The following is a 23,170-nucleotide window of genomic DNA, read 5'->3' on the forward strand; positions in this document are numbered from 1 at the left end:
TTTGTCCGTATACCTCACTTTTTTGTATTCATATCTGAAATTAGAACAAAACGACGCTGTTTTGAGAATTTTTAATCTAAGCCTGTTTGAGGGACCTAAATCGGGGAAAATATTTCTATGGTAGTTACATTAAGTTTTCAGAATAATACTGAACTGCTCTCCATTATTGCTGTAAAACCTTTTTGTTCAAAATTCAAGTGCTGTTCCCATATTCTTTTGAAATTTTTGTTATCCTATTGAATTAACTAATTAAATTGTTGTTTGTAGTGAGGAGGAACAGTTGAACTGATGAACTTTGAACTGATGAACTTGGAACCATCTACTGATGAACTTGGAAACATCTGAAAGGAATACACAAGAAAAACAGACCACATAGAATAAGGAAAGAGAAAGATTGACTCAACTGATGAACTTATAACAAGCTTAACAGATTATCAGCATAGTTGAACAATGAACACTTCAGAGACAAAATATTCTTGGCAATGAAAATATATGACTGAAATTTCATAATTGTATATGGTCAGTGGGAGAGAGAGAAAGATGTAGAATGGTCAGAGTGGGAGAGGGAGAACACTTATGATTATGAGTGGGGAGAAAAATAGAACAATTATTACAACCGGTAAATTTGTCTTCAACCAAACTCATGGCTTGTGTTGAACCTTAGACATCTGATATTTTTATTATCTAGAGCTCTGTTTAAAAAAAATGTAAAAAATAATATGAAAACAAAATTTAAACAGTTCTAGATAATAAACATTAAGGGTGGTGTAAAAAGTGGGCATATTTTAAATTTTTCTTTTTTTCACCAATGTATTTATGAAATTTAAAACTTTAAAGTCAGAATGTTTAATTGGACGTACAATTGTTTTGATTTTAGATATTTGGTGACAAAACCTATTCTTCTTCATTTATTACACTCTAAAAGTGTCATTAATTTGCAATATTCTTAATTTAATTGTCTTTGCTTATACCTCTAACCTCAGACATCCAATATTTTTATTATCTAGAGCTCTGTAAAAAAAAAAAAAATTGTAAATAGAGTTCTAGATAATAAACATTAAGGGTGGTGTAAAAAGTGGTTATATATTTTATATTTTGAATTCTCCCCCTCCCCAATATATTTACAAAATTAAATACAAGAGATATTTATTAGTAAATGATTTGTGTTGGATAAGTTTTTTCCTTTCATTAGTTTATTTTAAAAAATGTTTTTTTCAAGCTGTACATTTTTCTTGGGTATTGAAAATGGCTTTGAAGCTAATATGTTTAATTGAATTTTTTTATTATTAGATATTGGACACAAAACCTATCTTCTCTGTATATTTCACCTTAACAGTGTCTTAGATTTGCAATGTCTTTGCTTATACCTCTAACCTTAGACATCCAATATTTTTATTATCTAGAGCTCTAAAAAAAAAAAAAAAAAAAATAATATGAAAACAAAATTGCAGAGTTCTAGATAATAAACATAAGGGTGGTGTAAAAAGTGGGTATATTTTGAAATCTTAAATGGCCTTAAAGTTTGAATGTTTAAATGGAAGTAGAATTCTTTCAATTTTAGATGTTTTGAGATAAAACCTATCATCTCGGTATATATTTATACTGTGTATAACAGTGTCTTAAATTCTGCAATATTGTGATTTTGAATGTCTTTGTTAACTCTTTAAACTTTTAACATTTGAATTCCATTCAGTATTAAAATAATATGTGATGCAAATTTTTCTGGTTATTCTCTGTTATTAAGGATATTTGTATTAAATGTTTTTGTCTCGCATGCCACAAAAACTTCAGAATGCAAGACATTAGGATCTGGCGGTGGCAGAAGCTATTTGTATTAAGCTTTATATTTCAGAAATTGATAGGCTTGGAGGATTTAATCATACCATTAATACAGACAGATGCCATATGTTTGGAAGTTTCTGTCTGTCACATGTCTGTTGTCCTTGATTTTATATTCATGGTTCAGCAACTGCTTAAAAAAAGATTTTTTTTTATTTGAATTTCTCAATGATGAGTAATAGGATTTGATATGGGTCATTGCAATGTCTATATGTTCTTCAGACAGGGTTCACCTGACCTCAGTCTCATTGATCAAGGTGAAAGTCACATGTTTTGATCTACTTCCCAGATACTGTAAGCAGAAGTTAACTTTATTTGGTGTATGGAATGATTGTAAGGTATACATGTCAGTCTGGCAGGTTTTATCTGACCTTGACCTCATTTTCTTTGTCTGAATGTTGTTTTCCTGGTTAATATGAAAATAAGGAGATATGGTATGGTGGGGTTACTGACTATCCTTCCTGGTATAACTGTACCGACAGCACTTGCCAAATCATACCCTGTTCTAACCAGAAAACATTGAAAAATATACCCTGTTCTAAACAGAAATATTTAAAAACATACCCTGTTCTAGACACGCTCAAGAAAATGTAGAATAGATGCTGTTCTAGACCCGGGTTCTAGACTGTATCTTAAACAGTTAAATTAGCGATCCTGGTCTAGACAAATGCTTTGTTTAAAAAAAAGGCCCTGTAAGACCCTGTTCTCACCAGAAAGGCATGAAAAAGCGACCCTGTTCTAACCAGCAGGACATGAAAAGGGACCATATGTTCTAACCAACAGGGCATGAAAAAGCGACCCTGTTTTGCTCGATCCACACTCGTACCACTAAAAATATAGGAAGTAACACTCCCCACCCCCTCCCTCCCCCCGGGTGTTTGTAATGATTGTAGGTGTCTTTCTGGCTTGGTTTATCTGAACATGACCCAAAACTATCATCATAAAATAAATTATAAATAGTATTTTTAAAGCAGGCCAGACATTTCAGATGTTCGCTCCTCTTGTTTTTGAATTTTTGTCAGATATTCAGAATCCTCTGGTTTTATCCATGTATAGTGCCATTTAAACATTTTGCCCACTAAGCCCTACTTTTCTTTTCATAATTTTATAACATATAGTTTAAAAAGCCATATTTGAAAATCTTGTAAAATCCTTGTTATTTTCTCAAAGTTTTTATGTAAAACAATTCAAACGAGAAAACTAACGTCCTAATTTATGTACAAAAAATGAACTAATAACAAATATGTAACATATAAACAAACGACAACCACTGAATAACAGGCTCCTGATTTGGGACAGGCACATACATACAGAATATGGCGGTGTTAAACATGTTAGCAGGATCCCAGCCCTCCCCCTAACCTGGGACAGTGGTGTAACAGTACAATATAAGAACAAACTATAAAAATCAGTTGAAAGAGGCTTTACTCATCAGATGGATAAAATACAAATACAATGGACATGGCCGGGTAGTTGTACATCCAAACAACAAAAAGACACTAAGTACAGATCTGAGAGTACTCACAGTTTACATGTATTAGTTAGTGATTAGGTCAGTTTATGGGGAACCACTAGTGGTAGGCCAATGATATTTGGTATGCAGTTGTATTAGCATTGGCACATCTCATTACCATGGAGATAATTTGGCCCCGCTCCCTCAGTCAAGGTCTATTGACTTTGAAACTTTGCTTAGTTTACATGTATTAGTTTGTGATTAGGTCAGTTTATGGGGAACCACTAGTGGTAGGTCAATGATATTTGGTATGCAGTTGTATAAGCATTGGCATTTCTCATTTCTATAGAGATAATTTGGCCCCTTCCCCTCATTCATGATCTACTGACTTTGAAACTTTTGCTTAGTTTTCATGTATTAGTTTGTGATTAGGTCAGTTTAAGGGGAACTGTTAGTGATAGGTCAGTGATAATTGGTTTGCAGTTGTATAAGCATTAGTACATCTCATTTCCATGGAGAATATTTGGTCTTTACCCCTCAGTCATGGTTTATTGACTTTGAAACTTTTGCTTAGTTTACAAGTTACTGTTTGTGTTTACTAGGTTTGTTTAAAGGGAACGACTTATGAAAAGTCAATGGTATTTGGTTTGCAGTTGTATTCGCATTGACACATCTCACTTCCATGGAGATTGTTTATCCCTGTACCTTCAGTCATGGTTCATTGACTGAATATTTGCATAACTTACATGTTAAAGTATTGCTATTTTAATTTCAACAAATATTAGCATTATCAAAATAACAGATAGGCGAGACATATCTGTGTTAACAGTTTATTTGTTGATACTACAGTAGATTGAAACAGCAAAAAATACAATCAGGATTATTTTTTTCCAATCAATTGACATGGCCAAAATTAGCATTCAACATTATTAAGGACTTAATTGCCCAGAAACAATCATAATTATTCTTATTGCAAAATATCAATTTTATGCAAAAATTCTATGGGAGCGATACAGAGCCCTTTTAAGACACAAATAGGCACTGACTGCTAAAGAGGGGGCCCGCTCCAGTCATGCATCAGTGATTCCCTACATAATCAACCAAATTATCAAATGGGTCAAAAGTAATTTTTTCATGCAAAAGCACTAATTTATTGCAAATGCTATATTTAATGTTGCAAATGCTATATAATTGTAGCTTTTGCGCTTCTTGTAATATTTCGTAGCAAATCCTATCGGCTAACATACCATTAGGCTCATATATTCATTTGGTGCATTTGCGGTAATTAATGTAGCATTTGCGGTAATTAATGTAGCATTTGCGGTAATTAATGTAGCATTTGCGGTATTTGTTACCGCATTAGCTTAATCTTAACACAAAAATATACAGAGAAGAGCAATGAACCTGAAATTTGAGGCCTAAATCGGCTCTTACCAGACCTACTCCTTTCCCAATTTTGCATGACTTGTAGCTTGAACAAAGCATGATCAAATCAACATTTAGGAAAAGTATAAGACAATTCTGTTTGAGGATCCACACCTTAAATCAGTCCACATGTTCTGCATGAGAAACGTAGATAATCTTGTTTCAGGAGATTTATAAATATACCTGAACATGTAAAATAAGAAGATGTGGTATGATAACCAAAATGAGACAACTCCCCACCAAAGAACAAATAACATAGAAGTTAAAAACCATGAATAACTATATACGGAAATAATGAGCAAAACATATACACGCATAGTAAGCCACGAAAGGACCAGATTTAAACTTATTACGCGGGAAAATAGCTTCTGTATAAGATGTTATAGACACAGAGGACATCGATCCTCTATGCATATTTAATTTTATTGTCAGTTCATTGTCTTCATCAGATGAATGTATGAAGATAGTGATGATTAAGCCTTTTTATTGAAAATATCAGCAATGAAAGAAAGGACGGCAATACCTAAATTTGAATAATTTTAGACATTGCTTTGAGTTATAAAACCTCTTTTTAGTTGGAAAAATATGTTTAGATAATTCATTAAATGTTAAGTTAGAAAAAAAATGCAGCGTTTGCACTAACAAAAGACGAACTACAAACAGGACGCATTATCAGCGAGTGTATAGTTTGTCAAAGTTTATGCAGTCTTTGCAAACGTATGTTAGAAACAAATGATCTAAACGTGTGCGAAAAAAATGCACTCTATATTAACGCTCACCTTTCGGGACCTATATTGGCGTCTCGGGTTTATACGGGTGCGATATTTAAAAAGCCTTACCATACAATATTCCCTTTGTATGCAATAACATATATTACGACAAAAAGTATAGAACTTGTTGATGAAAATAAGATATGATATGATTTTTTTATCTGAAACTTTGTTAAATAAGTTTGTGTGTCCATATGTGAACCTTGAAATATCGGTCATATCGAGGGTTTAATGCAACAACCACTTAACTGAAAATTTTGCAGTTTTGAGATTTTTATTTTTTAAATAACGTAATGGTATTAAAGAATATTTTCACATTTTTTTTAGAGCAACTGGATATACAGTAAAATTTTAATTGACATGTTCATCAATCTATTATCAGTTTGATATAGAAAGTCTGCCAGCAGGAAAGACTTATCTCTTATTACTTTGTAAAATTAATGCAGGTAATATACTCTTTATTTAATAGCTTGCCCCAAAACCACAACACGGTTACGATAGATAAGTTTTGTTGCATTCCTTATAACAAATATCCATAGGCGCATCCAGTGGGGGGGGGGATGGTGGCCCTGGGTGGCCCAGGCCCTCCCTTTTGTGGGAAAAATTTGGTTGATTATATAGGGAATCACTGAAGCATGACTGGAGCGCCCCCTTTTAGGTCAGTCAGTGTCCCCCCCCCCTTACAAAAAGTTCTATACCCGCCACTGATATCGTTTGCAAAATCGAATGCAATAACACAGAAGTTCGAATTACTTGCTTATTGCATTTGACATTTTAATTGATTTATCTTGACACCTTAAACCACATCCCCATCAACATCAGATAATAATGGGTTACAGCTGTAAAGATGAAGTGAATATCAGCAGGTCATCAAGCACGTAAAGTCAATTAAGTGTATCTGGCATGACCTCATAGTATAGTGTAAATTAAATTGTTATGATTTAAATAGTTTTTGATATAGAATTTGTCATATTCGGATAAGTTAGATAGGTGTATGTATAATTTGGTTTATATTTTGAATATTATAATTAAAAGAATTTATTTTGCATTATATACATGATATAATAACAATGTTATTGTTATACATGCCTGTAATATGAGTTTGCAATGTTACAAAACATTCAAGAAACATAATATTTATATAAAAAAAAATCTAGTTTAGAAACATTATATATTTTGTATAATTTCAATCAACTAATTTGCATTAATATCATGATTTCGTTGTTTTTGTTTCTTGCTGTTATATAGATGTGTTTTTTTAAATGTAATTATGATTTCTAAAATTTACAAATGAAGTATTCAAATAAGATTTCAAACATACAAAACTTCAAACAAATAATTGGGGTTTTTTCAAAACAAAATGTGTTTCCTTGTCACCATCCTACGGTGTTTATATATCTCAACTTGTACGATTCGCTCGTGTATGTAACAATGTTTTAGATTTTAACGAGAGAAATTTATGTATAACTGAAAAAATATTACACCAGGGTTTTCGATATCACAAACTAGTCAAAACATTTACTAAATTTTATCGTCGGTATAAGGACATCATTCGTAAATATAGCTCAACATGCAGACTTCTTATACGTTCAGGTATTTCACATCCAATTTTTTATGGAAATATTCTTTATAAAGCACAAAAATGTCAGTATTCACCTCTGAAGCTAACAAAACCTTTAAATAGACTTATTAAGAAGGGATATAGTTACGATACTGTTGTCAGGTCATTAAAGATTGCATATTTTGGCGTTAATATTGATTCACTTATAGGGTCTTTGCATCGGCACTAAACACATCTATTTAAAAACCAGTTGTTGGCATGACACGGGTTATGTTCTTCTCATATATGTTATAATGGTATGATACTAAACCCCTAACGGGAAGGATTGTGCCTGATATTCATATGATGAAGACATAATCTTTCAATCAGTTTAATTGAAGTCTGGAGCTGGCATGTCAGTTAACTGCTAGTAGTCTGTTGTTATTTATGTATTATTGTCATTTTGTTTATTTTCTTTGGTTACATCTTCTGACATCAGACTCGGACTTCTCTTGAACGGAATTTTAATGTGCGTATTGTTATGCGTTTACTTTTCTACATTGGCTAGAGGTATAGGGGGAGGGTTGAGATCTCATAAACATGTTTAACCCCGCCGCATTTTTGCGCCTGTCCCAAGTCAGGAGCCTCTAGCCTTTGTTAGTCTTGTATTATTTTTAATTTTAGTTTCTTGTGTACAATTTGGAGTTTAGTATGGCGTTCATTATCACTGAACTAGTATATATATTTGTTTAGGGGCCAGCTGAAGGACGCCTCCGGGTGCGGGAATTTCTCGCTGCATTGAAGACCTGTTGGTGACCTTCTGCTGTTGTCTGTTCTATGGTCGGGTTGTTGTCTCTTTGACACATTCCCCATTTCCATTCTCAATTTTATTCTATTGTATAAAAGATAATATAAATATATTAAAAGATTTCAAAACTTAGGGGAAAAAAAACAAAATATCACCTCATAATAGACTAACAGCAAACGAAAACTTAAAGACATTTCTATGAAATGTATTACTTTTACAAAAACAGCACTTTAAATGTATGCACGATTTAGAAATATTTGGTCCTTTCGGTTTAACGGTCCTTTTTGGTCATAATCATAACATTATATTTATTTAAATACTCACGGATTTCGAAAGTAAAGCGCTTCGAATACACAAAATATCTTTATTGTGTATTTCATTCACATAAGGGAAATCTTAAGACGAGAACATTCATTTATTTCGACATACAATTTTCAAGCTAAGAATTTTTTATTCATTTCAAAATTGCGCGAGTTTTTATGACAAGATCAGCAATTATATTGTATCTGTTGAAAATATTCGTGCGAAACATTAAAAGAGGACAATAACATTGCTGAAATAGTGGAGATTTGAAAAGACCTGAATCACATATTCTTTAAACAAAAATTTTATGACCCGATTCGTAAAGATGACCGTTACAGAAAACACCAAAGAGGTGGTGTTCTCGAAGCTATCTTATGATTAGGACGTGTCCTAAGACCAACTTATGACAAGACTTTGTCCTAAGTCGTGTTCTCGAAGCTCTCTTAACTTAAGATATATTGCATTTTTCGTCCTAACTTTCGAACACCTAATTAGGTGTCTTAAGATCATCCTTTCTTCATTCAAAAACTTAATAAAGTTTGAATTTCACTTTTTGCTCAATTTTTACGTGTAGATAAACATGAAATAAAACGCACCATCGGTTATTAACTCGTATATAAAGAGATTGTGCTGGCTTTTAAACTTTGAACTTCGTGTTTCACGATACGATGACACTAAAAATTTAATTCTCATTTCAAAACAAATTGTTTTCCAGTTTTTATATAATTAAGACCATCTTATGACATGTATATGTCCTAAGTCATGTTCTCGAAGCTACCTTAACTTAGGATTTATCACATTTTAGAACACATAATTTAGTGACTTAATATCATCCAATTTTAGTTTTCTCGTTTGAATTGTTTTACATTTGTCATTTCGGCGCCTTATATAGCTGACTATGCGGTATGGGCTTTGCTCATTGTTGAAGGCCGTACAGTGACCTATAGTTGTTAATTTCTGAGTCATTTGGTCTCTTGTGGAGAGTTGTCTCATTGGCAATCATACCACATCTTCTTTTTTATATTTAATAGTATACATGTACATGTAATTATAAAATTTGTAAACAATTTTATTAATTGGTTTCGTCATTAATAAATGTTGTATAAAATAAAATACTTAAAAAAATTGAAATTTCGCATTTAGGATATGTTTAGGCCGTCCTTAAATAAGATGCGTCTGAGATAGCTTCAAGACACAACTTAAGCAATATCTTTATTCTCATAACCATTGCAGATACATAGGTACAGAGAGGGTGCAAAATATGTACATGAATATGCATCTATTTACAAAACATATATACAATACAGTGGTTTTCAAAATAATATACATTTTAGCCAGAAGGACCCACATATTTATTTATACACTTTATAAACTTACATAATCTTTTTAGATCTGACTTTTTGTTTAATTTGCTCATCAATTTTCTAAACTTTAGTGTATTAACAAGAGTAAAATAGTACTTATCAAGGTATAATTTTCTACTGTCGTTAAAAAAATGGACATTCTAGCAGATAATGAAATTCGTCTCCAATTGCTACCAATATTACAAAAATGACATTTTCTTTCATCTCTATTAATATTATTCCACCTCCCTGTTTCTATTGGGAGTCTGTGGTTTGTGGTTCTATATCTACATAAAATAATACTTTCGTGCAAATCCAAGATATCGAAATATTTTTCAAAATTTAATTCTAACTTAAAAATTATATTATTTACTGCTTTTGTAGACTCTTGTAATTGAGTATTCCACAACTGTTTGTATTGGTCTTGTAATCGCAACTTTAGTGCATTTTTTAACCATATATCATTACCATAAGAGTGTCCAAAGATGATCCATCCTAAATTTGAATCTTATGATACTTTCGAGAACACCACCCCAGATATGGTCGTCCAGCAATTTTATGGAGGGACAGTCCAAGATAATGCAAAGTTAAACAGACTGTACCAGCTTAAGCATTTACTGTTAACTCGAGGTCAGGTGTTATTCCAAGACAATAACTTAGCTTCTACATAGGATTACTATCTGACACAAAAAAACACCAGGACGAAAAATGCAATATATCCCAAGTTAAGAGAGCTTCGAGATCACGACTTAAGACAAAGACGTGTCATTAGATGGTCTTAGGACAGTCACGTCCTAATCCTAAGATAGCTTCGAGAACACCACCCCAGACTTACACACTGATCTGTTATTGGAAAACTACATCTAACAATGTCCATGCATATGAGGATTATCAGATATAATCAAACCTTAAGTTATATTGAGACTTGCTCCTTTTCTAGCATATACCGAATGCGGTATGCATTACATAAACTTTATTAGATAATTGTGTTTTGTATTTTATCATACTTTTTGGTAAATCTGTCCTGGTATATTATGGTATATTATAGTGTGATAAATAGTGTAGTATGTAAGTTTTAAAGTCTATTCTAAAAGAAAATCATATAATATAAACAAAAAACAATCAAGATAACTTGGCTTTGGTGGAAAAGAAATATACCGAAAGGAAATTCTAATTCAATATTTTTTTTTCTTTCATACGAGCTAAATGATATTAACGATTTCGAAAAACCAACAAACATTGTTGGATTATGATTTCAATCTTATTTGGGGTTACTGTATATTCTTTTGTGAAACACAGCTATAACACACGATTTTCTTTTGGAATTTCGATACATTTTATTGCTTTTCTATGTCTTTAAGATTCAATGAATACTAATTCACACAATAAATTCATCAAGCCAAGGTCTTTGTGTAGATAGTATTATGTGTTATAAAGGTCAAACAAGTATTATGAAGACAATGACATATGTTTCAGAAATTTTGTAACCATCTCTTATTGGTTGAGGAAATTGCGAATTGAATAATATTTTTCAGTTTAAATCCATTTTCCATAATTCCTTCATCTACTGTATTGCTTTACATCATCTTTTTCCCTTAACAATGCTTTATAACATTGTGTGTATGTATATCATTGTTAAATTTATATAACGTTTAAAGTAAATAAAATTCATTCAGTTATATTTATTCATATTCTAAATTCCACAATCTCTGATCGCTTGCAAATGCAATGATGCTTTTCAAACAAAATTTAAAATATGATATACCTAAGAGCGGATACCTGTTATCAAATCAAATCAAATCAAACTTTTATTGCCATAAAACCAACTTATACGATTTGTGACAAAAACAACATTAACATAATGACAAGAAAAAAGCATGTATAATCATATTAAACAAACTAATGAAAATAGTTCAAAATTCAATTATGAGTCCCCTATCCTTAGTGCCAATGACTTTTTAAAAAAGGAACCTACGCTTTCTACCTGTTTTTGTGTTGATGGGCAAAGAATATTTATCATTTTTTTTCATTTTCATTGAGGCTATTAAAATTTTCTATATTTTTAGCCTTTGTTAATTTTTCAATAAGAACTGGTCTAACGGAAGCGTTTTTCCTGCAATACAAAAGAAAATGTTTTTCATCCTCAATTGTATTGCAGGACTGACACAACCGGTTTTCCCTAGGGATTTTTAGGTGTCTCCCTTTTTCTATAAATAAATTATGATCACTTAATCTTAATTTAGTGATATTACGTCTATTTTCTAATATATTAGAATTCAGATATGTTTCTATTTTATTACTTTGTTTTAATGTTTTATATAATAGAAGTTTACTGCTATTATCTATTTTCTCAAATTTATGTTTATATAATTTTTCATAATGATTAAGTAGTTTAACTTTTAATTCAGTTTTAAGTGTTTTTATTTGGTTTAGATTCTTACACTCCTCAATATGTTTAAAATCTACATTTGCTTCCTTTGCAATGTTTTTTATATACGTAAACCATGTGTAACATCCTGCTGAGTCTAGATTCTTTGATAGAGTGAAAGCCTCATACAATAAGGGATTTAAACAATTATTTAGAAGTCTTGTTAAATATAGTAAACTTTGGACCTTTATTTTTAATTCTAATGGATAGCTACTTAATTTTTTTCTAACTGCTAAATTTGATCCATTTTTTCGTGTTATCACTAGCTATGACCTTATGGCAAACACATCTGCATTAAATTTGATCATTATAGAATGCCTATATACTAGTATCCGTTAAACATTTCAAAAGCATTTGTATCGGTTATCTGCCATCCAATTAGCATCAAATTATAAAATTATAACCATTAGGAGTATTTGCGCAATCAAAGTTAATTTGATACATTTTTGAAGTAAAATGAAATTTATATTGGCATTCAAACTTTGTATATCATTTTCTGAAAAGTGACACATTTTCAGTTACGAGGTTGTGGCATTAACTCATCGATGCATTCATATATAGATATTAAACAGTTCACTTTAAAATATACATGTGTATTAAGTGTGAAGTTGTTATAACCAAAAGTACTTAAGACCAAAACATTACCCAACTTTTAACCAAAACTTTAACCAGATACGAGGCGAACAGAAGGACGAACGGGCGGACACCCATACCTAAACATTGTGCCCCCTCTACTGTCGTAGGCGGGGAATGCAGAGTTTTGTTATAGACTCTCCACAGGACTCTACTTCACAAAAAAAACTGTCAATAGTAAAACGAGGAGAAGGATCTGGATACTTGATTTATTCATCGCTCATTTACAGGTCGGAAACAGAACATATTGGATTAAGGCTATCTCAATATGGCGGTATAGGACACCCCAGGTACCACATCTCTCGTGAACAATTGGAATTTTTGGTTGAGATTGGATTTTCTAGAAAATGTATGGAAAGTCTTCTACATGTATCAGTATCTAGCATAAAGCGTCGATTGAGGTAAATATCAAATTCAATTCTAACAATTTATGATACAGCAAGCAATCTTATATCTTAGACTATATAACTAAATAATAAGGGGGGAATAAAACAAATCTTAAGAAAAAAGACAACACCATCTCCAAAGTAAATAAGGACAAACATGCAAACAGCAATAACAAAACATTTGAAAGAAAACTAAATATTGTACAACACTAACCGAACGAAAAAACCGGTTCTATCCCATTTGCATCAGAAGGGTTAGCTGTTTTTGATACTCTAGTGCAAGTGGTATCTATAGAGTTACCCATTGCATGTAAAATACTCTGATATATATATTCGATAATTGAATAGACTTATAAAAAGAATTGATATGTTCGGTGAAACCTAAGTAAACTATCCCGAACATACTCTAAATAACATAGAAAATAATTATTTTCAGGGACTATACAGAATACTCCTCAGGAGACGTTATGCAGTCATTAGTGACACCGATTTAGATAATCATGTAAGGAGGATAACCCAGTTTAACAGATCGTTAGGTCAACGAATGGTCCAAGGAATTTTGAAAACAGAAGGAATCGTTTTGCAAAGACGAAGAGTAGCAGAATCCCTCATCAGAGTTGACGAAGCCGGAGTAGCAATACGATGGTGCCGAACGATACGAAGAAGATCGTACCAAGTTTCTGGTCCAAACGCTTTATGGCATGTAGATGGTAATCACAAGTTGATAAGGTCACGAAATATTTGTAAATTTGAAATATATACATATTTTATAATTTTTATTTAATGATATGATCGAACGTGGTAAAATTCATACATGTTATTAATAAACTCAGTGTTATTGCCTTGCCTCTGCGGGCTTTTTGTTTTCGTCGGCGTCGATGGTGGCGCCGTCAACAGTTAATTAGTATAATTTTGTGATTTAATGGTACGTCAATGGTGTTTGATATGCACTTGTGTTGACATTGACGTTTTTTCCAACACATATGTTTTGGCACTGCAACTTACCAGAATGTTTTTCATAGTTTAAATGTTCAATGAAATTTGTAGATAATATAAATATAAGGAGATTAGGCATGATTGCCAATTAGACAACTTTCCATCAAAGTTCAAATAAAGTGAATGTAAGCAATTATAGGCAACCATACGTCCTTCAACAATGAAAAAAAAAACATACCGTATAGTCGGCTTTTGATAAGTCAATTGTATTAGCACTTTCATTCGCATCTCATTTTCATGGAGATTGCATAACCCACTCTCACAATCATGGTTTTTTACTTTACAACTGTTATATAGTTTGCATGAATATGTTTGTGTTTTTGACAGTTTTTAAAGACTAAATAAAAAATAAAAATAAAGACAAGTGGTATGAATGCCAAGGAGACAACTATCCAACAAAGTTCAAATTAAGTGGATTTGAGCAATTATAGGCAACCGCACGGCCATCAACAACGAGAAAAAAACTTATCCCCGGCTTAGTATATTTCTAGGATTTTGATTGGTTAACGCACGTCGTTACAAAACCCATAGCCCCTGGGTGTTAACTCATAGAATCGGACGTTGCTATCCATTACTCAGGGAGGACGTCACGCGCGTCTTCCTTAGTTCCATGGTTGTTCCTTGTGAAATATAGAATTCTGCAGATTATCAATGAAGTCTGTAATTAAACATTTAATCCACTAACAATTTTAACTTATTACATGTACTTATCATTTGCACTCATTTAAGTAATGCATCACTTAGCTGCCACATTGTCAATGAATGGGACTACTGACCTAGCTTTGCAATCTACCCACGTTGACGTCACACCGTCTATGATGTAACTCTCACAACATTGAGCGTCAAATTCGACCCATCTCAGTTTCTCTGTCTCTGGATTAAAAACGTCTTATATTTGACTACCTGTAGGGTCCTACACCCCGTAAACAATATGTAAAATTCACAAATTTCAAAAAAAGATTTTTAAAAAATGAAAAAAAACGTTGCTTTCACGTTACACTTAGTGGTCGAATTTCTCTAATGATCGCCAGATTTGGACTAAGACCGTGGATAAATTCGTTATCTACGTCCATATCCGTAGATATGGATATTTTAACGTCCTTCAGTATCCAAGTTAATTTATAACAAGCGACAAGGAATTTTATTTTTGCACTCAATAATATCTGCGTAATTATACTTAGTACAATCGGTTATCAGTCAAAAACGCAAGTCGCGTGGGTAGAAATGACTGCGGCAACATAACACCGGAATGCCCTCACGGTCATCCACTGTGAAAATCAGTTGAAAAGGCTTAACTCTTCAGATCGATACAAAGAAAAAGATCAAACAAAAACACAGACCGGTCGAGGAATAAAAAAAAGGATGTGGTATAATTGCCAATGAGATAACTCTCCACCAGAGACAAAATTGCGTAGAACTGTATGTCACTATACGGTCTTTAACAATGAGCAAAAACAATACCGCATAATAAGCTATAAAAGTCACCGAAATGTCAAATTCAAAACATTTAAGGTAGATTCATGGTATACCGCCATCTTGGACTGTATAATCTCAGTACAAAAATGGTCTAGTTATTTGCCCAAATGTGCAAATTTGGAGACAGATTTGCAATTTAATAGTTAGATTGTTTATTTATATAAAGAAAACTTGGTGATTTATTGTATTATTAAAAATATTTAAACAAATATCAAATTTTGTGTTTTTAGAATCATTTTTTTTTTCCCAAATAAGCCATTTAAGGGGAGATAACTCTTTTAGTAAAAGATATATACTGGACTGATAGGAAATTTTTTTATTTTTACTTGTAGCAAGAAAACAAGTTCTGTGACACCATTTTTTCTTTTTATTTTCTTAAAACATATTATAAAACCTATCTTCTTACAATTTATTTCAAAATTCTATCTCATAGAAATTTTTTTATGCACACAAATGTGTTTTTTCATGTACAATCTAACCAAATTTGGGCAAATTTCAACGACTCAGCTTGGAAAATAGCACGGTGACCCATACTTTTTATTATATTTTTAAAAAAGCATAGTAAAATCTTCCTTTTGGCAAAGTATAAGAAAATTCTATCTCAAAAAGTATATACTTGTGATCTACCTTAAAACAAGAAAACTAACGAGCTGATTTATATATATATATATTTTTTTCTTTATCTGCATAGTATCGTCTATTCTAGACGATCCGGTACATAGTAAATTTGCTGGTTGGTCCTTTTTATAGACTTCTATATATATATATAAAACAACGAACGAACAATAAATATGATAAACATCAACAAACGACAACCACTGAATTACAGGCTCCTGACTTGGGACATGCATTTGGAATAGTAGACATTATTTTATTTCCACAGAGGTATTTTTTATTTTTATTTTGAATGTACCATTCAAATATCAAGTTCCGATAACAACACAATAAAATCAATAAAAGATGATGTATCGTCGAATACAGATCGGGAACCGTCAACTTCGTCAGTAGCTACAAATACAGATACTCCAGATGATATACAAGCAAAAATTAAAGATATAAAACCGACTAATTCAAATGATAAAAGCACATGTTCAGATGAAATTGGTGACAAATTACCACAGTTGAATATGCAAGACTTCATTACAACTCTAAACAAATTAACTACTGTTGTAACACATTTAAAAGACAAAGTTGACGAATTAGAAATATCTATACAAGAAAGCAATTTGTCAAATGCGAGTAGTATGCAAACTTTAAATGATCGCATGACAGCTTTGGCAAAGGTGCGCATGCAACATGATCAATAGTCAATGGATAAAATGCAGGATATTGAAGTAGAAATTCAAAATGTTAATAAAAATTTGGATAAAAAAGTTAACATGTTACAATTCCAAAAACAACATTTGAACATTTATTACAAGAACCTATACATGAACAAGAACGGCTTATCTTTGAAACAGAACAGCCAAGAAATGCTGATTTAATTAAAGAACCACAAAATCCTGTGTATGACACACAACTGAAACTGCCTTTATCAGGAAGTAGAGTTTTAATTGCAGGAAGTTCAGTTCTAAAAGGAATAAACCCATCTAAATTAAAAGAGTATATAGATGTTCATGTTCACAGAGGAGCAAATGTTATAGATTTGTACGATGACATAAGAAGTATGGATCTGAGTTCATACAATACAATGATAATTCATGTCGGGGGCAATGATGCAAGCAGCAAAATGAATGTACAACAATTTGTGGACATTTACCAAGAAATTATTAACTATGTAAGAAGTCAAAACTGTCGAGCAATTGTGTCTGGAATATTGCCAAGGATACTATGTGATGTCACTGAATATGACACAATCCTAAAACAAATGTGTCATCATAATGATGTCAAATTTATATCAAATTATGAATCTTTTGTCTACAAGGATGATCATATAGCTAAATCATTTTACACTATAGATGGCATTCATCTAAATAGATATGGAACAATAAAGCTGTTGACAAATGTAAATAAAATAATTAAAGTATTCAAGGGAAAACCACAACAGTATCATTTGAACCAACAAAACAGAAATAGATTCCAAAGTTCCGGTCACCAATATTACACAAACAACTTCAGAAAGAGCCCCATAAAACCAAGATATCAATCACGGAGTAACATGAACACAACAGAAAGCAGAAGAAATTTCAACCGTTCAGGAGTCAACACTAAAAACGTTAAGGACAGGAATTATCTCACTATGAACTCTCGTAACTCGTGGGGAAACAATAATGCGCAAAATTGAAAAAATGTAGATAAAGCACCATTTTTTGACTTCCATTTACCAAATTCTGATCGTAAGTCAGATTATATTCAGAGGAAGCATTTAGCTTGTTCTAATTTTTCAAACAGATATAATATTTTAAATCTGTTATGTGATCAATGTAGTAGTATACAATGTACATGTAATATGTTTTAAACAACATTAATAATATTAATTGGGGAAAATCTCAAAAGAGAAATAGAAGTCAAAATAAAACACATAGTTCTGTAAATAGAAGTAGAAATAATGAAGCAAGTTGGTTACTTAAAAAAGGGTTTAAACTAGGTTGTTTAAATATTCAACATTTACAACCCAAAATTGAAGAAATAAAATTCCTATTAAAATATGAACAATTATTTGATATATTTGGTATGGTAGAAACATTTTTAAATGATGAAATTGGTACCGTAACATTACAAATTGAAGGTTACAAAATAGAAAGAAAAGATAGAAACGCTATTAATGATGGCGGAGGTGTCAGGGGCGGATCCAGAACCTCGAAGTTTGGGGGGCACCATGAAACCAAAATTAAAGATTTGTTTAGACATGTATATATGCGAGTGTGGGTAGTGGTGGTGTCGTGTATTGGGGATGATGGTGGTCGTTGAGGGGGTGGGGGGATGGGGGTGGGGGTCAGGTCTTCATTTCTATATCTTTTCATTATTTTTGGATCCATTTCTTTCTACTCTTTTATTTGCTGCCAATTGTCCTCTATTCGTTATAGTTCATCACACCTTTAATCTGTTTTCTATATTTTTTTGGCACATTTTTTTCTAGTCTTTACTTTTTGACCATTATTCTCTAATCTGTAAACCCCATTCATACCCTCATTCACGGTAAACCATTCATACCCTCATTCATGGTAATCTATTCATACCCTCATACATGGTAATTAAAACAAGAAAAAAATGTGTATACACATATAACTGTACTATAATAGAAAAAGAAAGGATATGGGGTATCCATCCACGACACAAAATCAGTACATGCACAGCAAAAAAACACACAATAAGCAAAGGAACAGCGCTTTTATTGCTGTTCTTTATCTCAAATATGAGTATAGGTTTTCTAAAAATACAATATCATTTTATTAATGATATATATCAAGGAATTGTATATTTAAACAATTCCTTGTATATATATATAAAGGCACAGACCATTCATGTTTTGTGGAGGGGGAAGGTTTTTTTTTAAAGACAAATCATTGGTTTCCATAAAAAAATAAGGGGAAAAAACACGACATTCAGTTTTAAAAAATGATGTATGCATTGAAAAAAATCGTTTGTTGTTTAATAAAGTCCGAAAAAGACTGTTCTGAGAAAGACGCATTCCCCAGGAACCGTATACAATGTGAGTGTTTGGTAATAAAGACATATCTCATATCGATACTAACATTTCTGACACTAAACATCTATTTTTACATATTCTTTTCAGACCGATTTTAGTTGGTAATTTCTTTCCTGATCAGAAGATTTCTCTTGTTAATCGATCTTGATCCTGTAATATTGTATTGGAAATCAATAAATATATTCGTATTAATTCCAATCAGCATGTAGATGTACATGTAGTTTACATAAATGATTTTGGATATAGACATTACACAAAGGTGTCAATATTTACACACCCATCGATAAGTTGTCATAAATCACGCATGTTGAAGCTGGGGTTAATTAACGACCACTTTAGGAAGTCAAATCAAGCTGTGTCTTGATTTTAGATCTAGATATCTACATAAACAGATACATTAGCAATAAAACTATGTTAGTAAATTTTTTGGTGACCCCGACTGGGGGGGCACGTGCCCCCTGTGCCCCCCGGTAAATCCGCCACTGGGTGTGATTGCGTACATACGAAATAGTGTATGCCACCAGAGAAGAATCGATTTAGAAATAGGTAGTATTGAATCTTCATGGATTGAAATTATTTTTCCAAACACAAACTCTATTTTAATAGGCATTTTTTATCGTCCACCGAGTTCATTGCAATCTTGGATTGATTCAGTTGAAAAAGAAATAGAAAAAGCGTCAGCAGAAAATAAAGAAATTATACTTTTAGGAGATTTCAATATAAACTATTCACATATAGATCATACAGTTGTCGGAAATCAAAAATGGAAGGACTGTATTAATTTGTATCGTTTACAACAAATTGTACATAAACCCACAAGAGTAACAGATAAATGTGTAACTACTATAGACCATATTTATACTACCGATGTAGACCATATTACAGAAGTAAATGTGCCTAGTTATGCTGTCAGTGATCATTATCCTGTTTGCGTAACAAGAAAACTTAACCCAAAAATATCAAAAATGGAGCATTTGTCCATAGAATATAGATCATTCAAACAATTTGATAAAAATAAATTTATTGAAAATTTAACAAATACTCCTTTTCATCTCATTGAATCGATTGGAGATGTTGATGAAGCAGCTAATTATTGGTATAATCTATTTCTGAGCACCCTAGACAAGCATGCTCCTAAGAAAATTAAAAGGGTGAAAAATACTCAACAACCAGAGTGTTGGACTTCTGATATAAATAGCGCTAGACACCAAAGAGATTATTTTCATAGAATTGGGGATATATATAATTATAAAATTTGGCGTAATAAGGTTACATTTTTAGTAGAACAGGCAAAGAAAAATTATTTCCAAAATGCTATCTCAAATTGTAAAGATAGTAAAACTATCTGGAAGTATGTCAAAAGTCTAAATCCCAAAAAATTACATAATAATATCACGCATTTGGAATATAAAAATAGTGTAATTCAAAATGATGTTGATATAGCAAATACATTTAATGTGCATTTCACAAATATTGTTGAAGGTATAGTTGATAACAAATTATGTAATGATGATGAAGGTCCAAGTTTCGATGTACTCAACAAATTTGTGAAATCAGAGTTACAAAGGGGTAGTGAAAAATTCATTATACCAGATATGAGTATTTTAGATGTAAAAATGTATTTAAAAAAACTTGACAAGTCTAAAGCAACTGGTTTAGATGATGTTGGACCAAATATTTTGAGTATGTGCAGGGATGTCATTGCACCAGCTTTAACATATTTATTTAATCTAAGCATCAAATGTGGTAAATTTCCAAGTATATTTAAAACTGCAAGAGTTTGCCCAATTTTTAAAAGTGGCGATGCTTGTAATCCTGATAATAATAGACCAATAGCAGTTTTGCCTTGTCTCTCCAAAATCATAGAACGACATATAGCTGATAGTTTGTATATATATTTAAATAGTAATGACCTTCTTTATACTACACAGTTAGGTTTCAGACCTAAACATTCGTGCACAACTGCACTTACTAAATTAGTAGATGAATGGTTAGCAAATATAGATAATGAAGAAATAAACGGAGTTATATTTTTAGATTTAAAGAAAGCTTTTGATCTGGTTAATCATATTATTTTATTAAAAAAAGCTTGAATATTATAATGTTTCAAACTGTACACTAGACTGGTTTAAGACATACTTGTTTGAACGAAGTCAACAAGTTAAGGTCAATAACGTCACGTCTAATACTAAATGCATAAAAACGGGTGTACCACAAGGGTCTATCCTTGGCCCTCTGTTATTTATTTTATATATCAATGATTTACCACTGAACATAGAAATTCATTAATAAATTTATATGCAGATGATTCTTCATTACATAGTAAATGTTATAAAGTACTTCGGTTAACTGCTAACCTTCAAAATGATATTCATGTAATTGAAAACTGGTGTTCGCAAAATTGTATGAAACTAAATGCCAAAAAGTGTAAATCAATGATTATTGGTTCAAAACAGAGGCTTTATTCAACTGGGAACAGTTTAGATATCAAAATTTCAGATGAACAAATAGAGAATGTAGATTGTGAAAAACTTCTCGGTTTATATATCGACAAAAACCTAAATTGGAATGAGCAAATAGATAAAATGTCATGTACAATATCAAATAGAATCAATTTATTACAAAAGATAAGAAAATATTTACCTATGCATATACGTATTATTTATTTTAGTGCTTATATTCTGCCATTGTTTGATTATTGTTGCAATATATGGGGAAGTTGCTATGAAAGTGGAATAAATAAATTTAATAAGTTATTAAAGAAATCTGCTAGGGTTATAGTAGAAGCTGACATAATGACATCATCCGGTTTGTTGTTTAATAGTTTAAACTGGTTAAATGTGGAAAAACGCATTCAATATCAAAAGGCAATACTTGTATTTAAATCATTAAATGATATGGTTCCTAACTCTTTACAAGAAAACTTTCATTTTATTGGTAATCAGAATTATAATTTACGTTCGGCTGATGAAAAACTATTAAATCTTCCGAAACCAAAAACAAACTTTTTAAAGAAAACATTTACATATTCAGGTTCTCAAATATGGAACAGTTTACCAAATGAAATAAAAATGAGTAATACACTTGTGTCTTTTAAAACAAAATGTTACAAGTTTTTCATCAATTGTGCAAATTAATATGCTTTTTCATTATTATCTAGATACAATTGTATATTGTGTATAATATATCATTATAATATTGTATGTACTTATAAATATGTTATTATTATTTTGAGGACTCTCAGGAAGATTAGTTTTAACTAATGGGATTATCCTCTTGAAATAAAGATTATTTATTCATTTATCTATTTATTTATTTTTAGAGTTGGTTCCAGTGGTGCTTGCCATGTATTTATGGGCAGAAAACCTAAAAAACAAAAAGATCCTTTTTAATATTGACAATCTTGCATTGGTTAGTATTGTTAACAAAAGGTCATCAAAAGATAAGCAAATAATGAAACTGATTCGTCCATTTGTGTTACTGACAATGATGAATAATATTCAATTTAAAGCTGTGCATATTGAAGGATAAAAAACAAGGTAGCTGATGTCATCTCTCGATTTCAGATGTCACGCTTCAGAGCTCTGGTTCCAACAGCCAGAACTACCCCAGCAGGGATACCAGAAGATTTCTTGACATTAATTTCAAACATATAATTGGGTCCCTTATAGAAAGTTCAGTTGCCCCAAGTACCTTAACAACATATCAAAGAGGTCTTTTTAAGGCCTTTAATGAGTTCAGAAAATGGTTTGGTTTATCAAATGTATGACCCATACCATTGTATGAATTGTGCAATTTTATAGCATATTTGTTTCAAGCAAGTTACTCCCATTCCTCTATTAAGTGTTATTTAGCAGGGATAAGTTTTTCAGTAGAATGAATGACTTTGAAGATTTTACTCGAAAATTTATTATTAAAAAAATGCTGGAGGGAATTAACCGGTCAAGGCCAAAAATTAGGGATTCAAGATTGCCTATTACCAAAGAATTACTACTATTAATAGTTAAAATTCTGCCCTTTTTTTGTTCCTCCAGTTATGAAGTTAAGTTGTTTAAGGCTGCCTTCTCGTTAGCCTATCATGGTCTTTTGAAAATAGGAGAATTAGCAGTAAGTAATGGAAA

At 31.7% G+C, this 23,170-nt stretch overlaps 1 long non-coding RNA gene across 1 annotated transcript in view; it reads left to right on the forward strand.

Annotated features, from left to right (window-relative positions):
- Positions 1-1,717, forward strand: part of LOC127706311 (uncharacterized) — a 32,280-nt gene extending 30,563 nt beyond the window's left edge. The window contains exon 17 of the long non-coding RNA XR_007984408.1: positions 268-1,717. This is a non-coding gene — a long non-coding RNA (uncharacterized LOC127706311). The remainder of the gene's footprint in view (positions 1-267) is intronic.
- The last annotated feature ends 21,453 nt before the right edge of the window (positions 1,718-23,170 follow it).

Source organism: Mytilus californianus, unplaced genomic scaffold (assembly GCF_021869535.1).
Source record: "Mytilus californianus isolate M0D057914Y unplaced genomic scaffold, xbMytCali1.0.p SCAF_6, whole genome shotgun sequence".
Taxonomy (NCBI): Eukaryota; Metazoa; Mollusca; class Bivalvia; order Mytilida; family Mytilidae; genus Mytilus; species Mytilus californianus.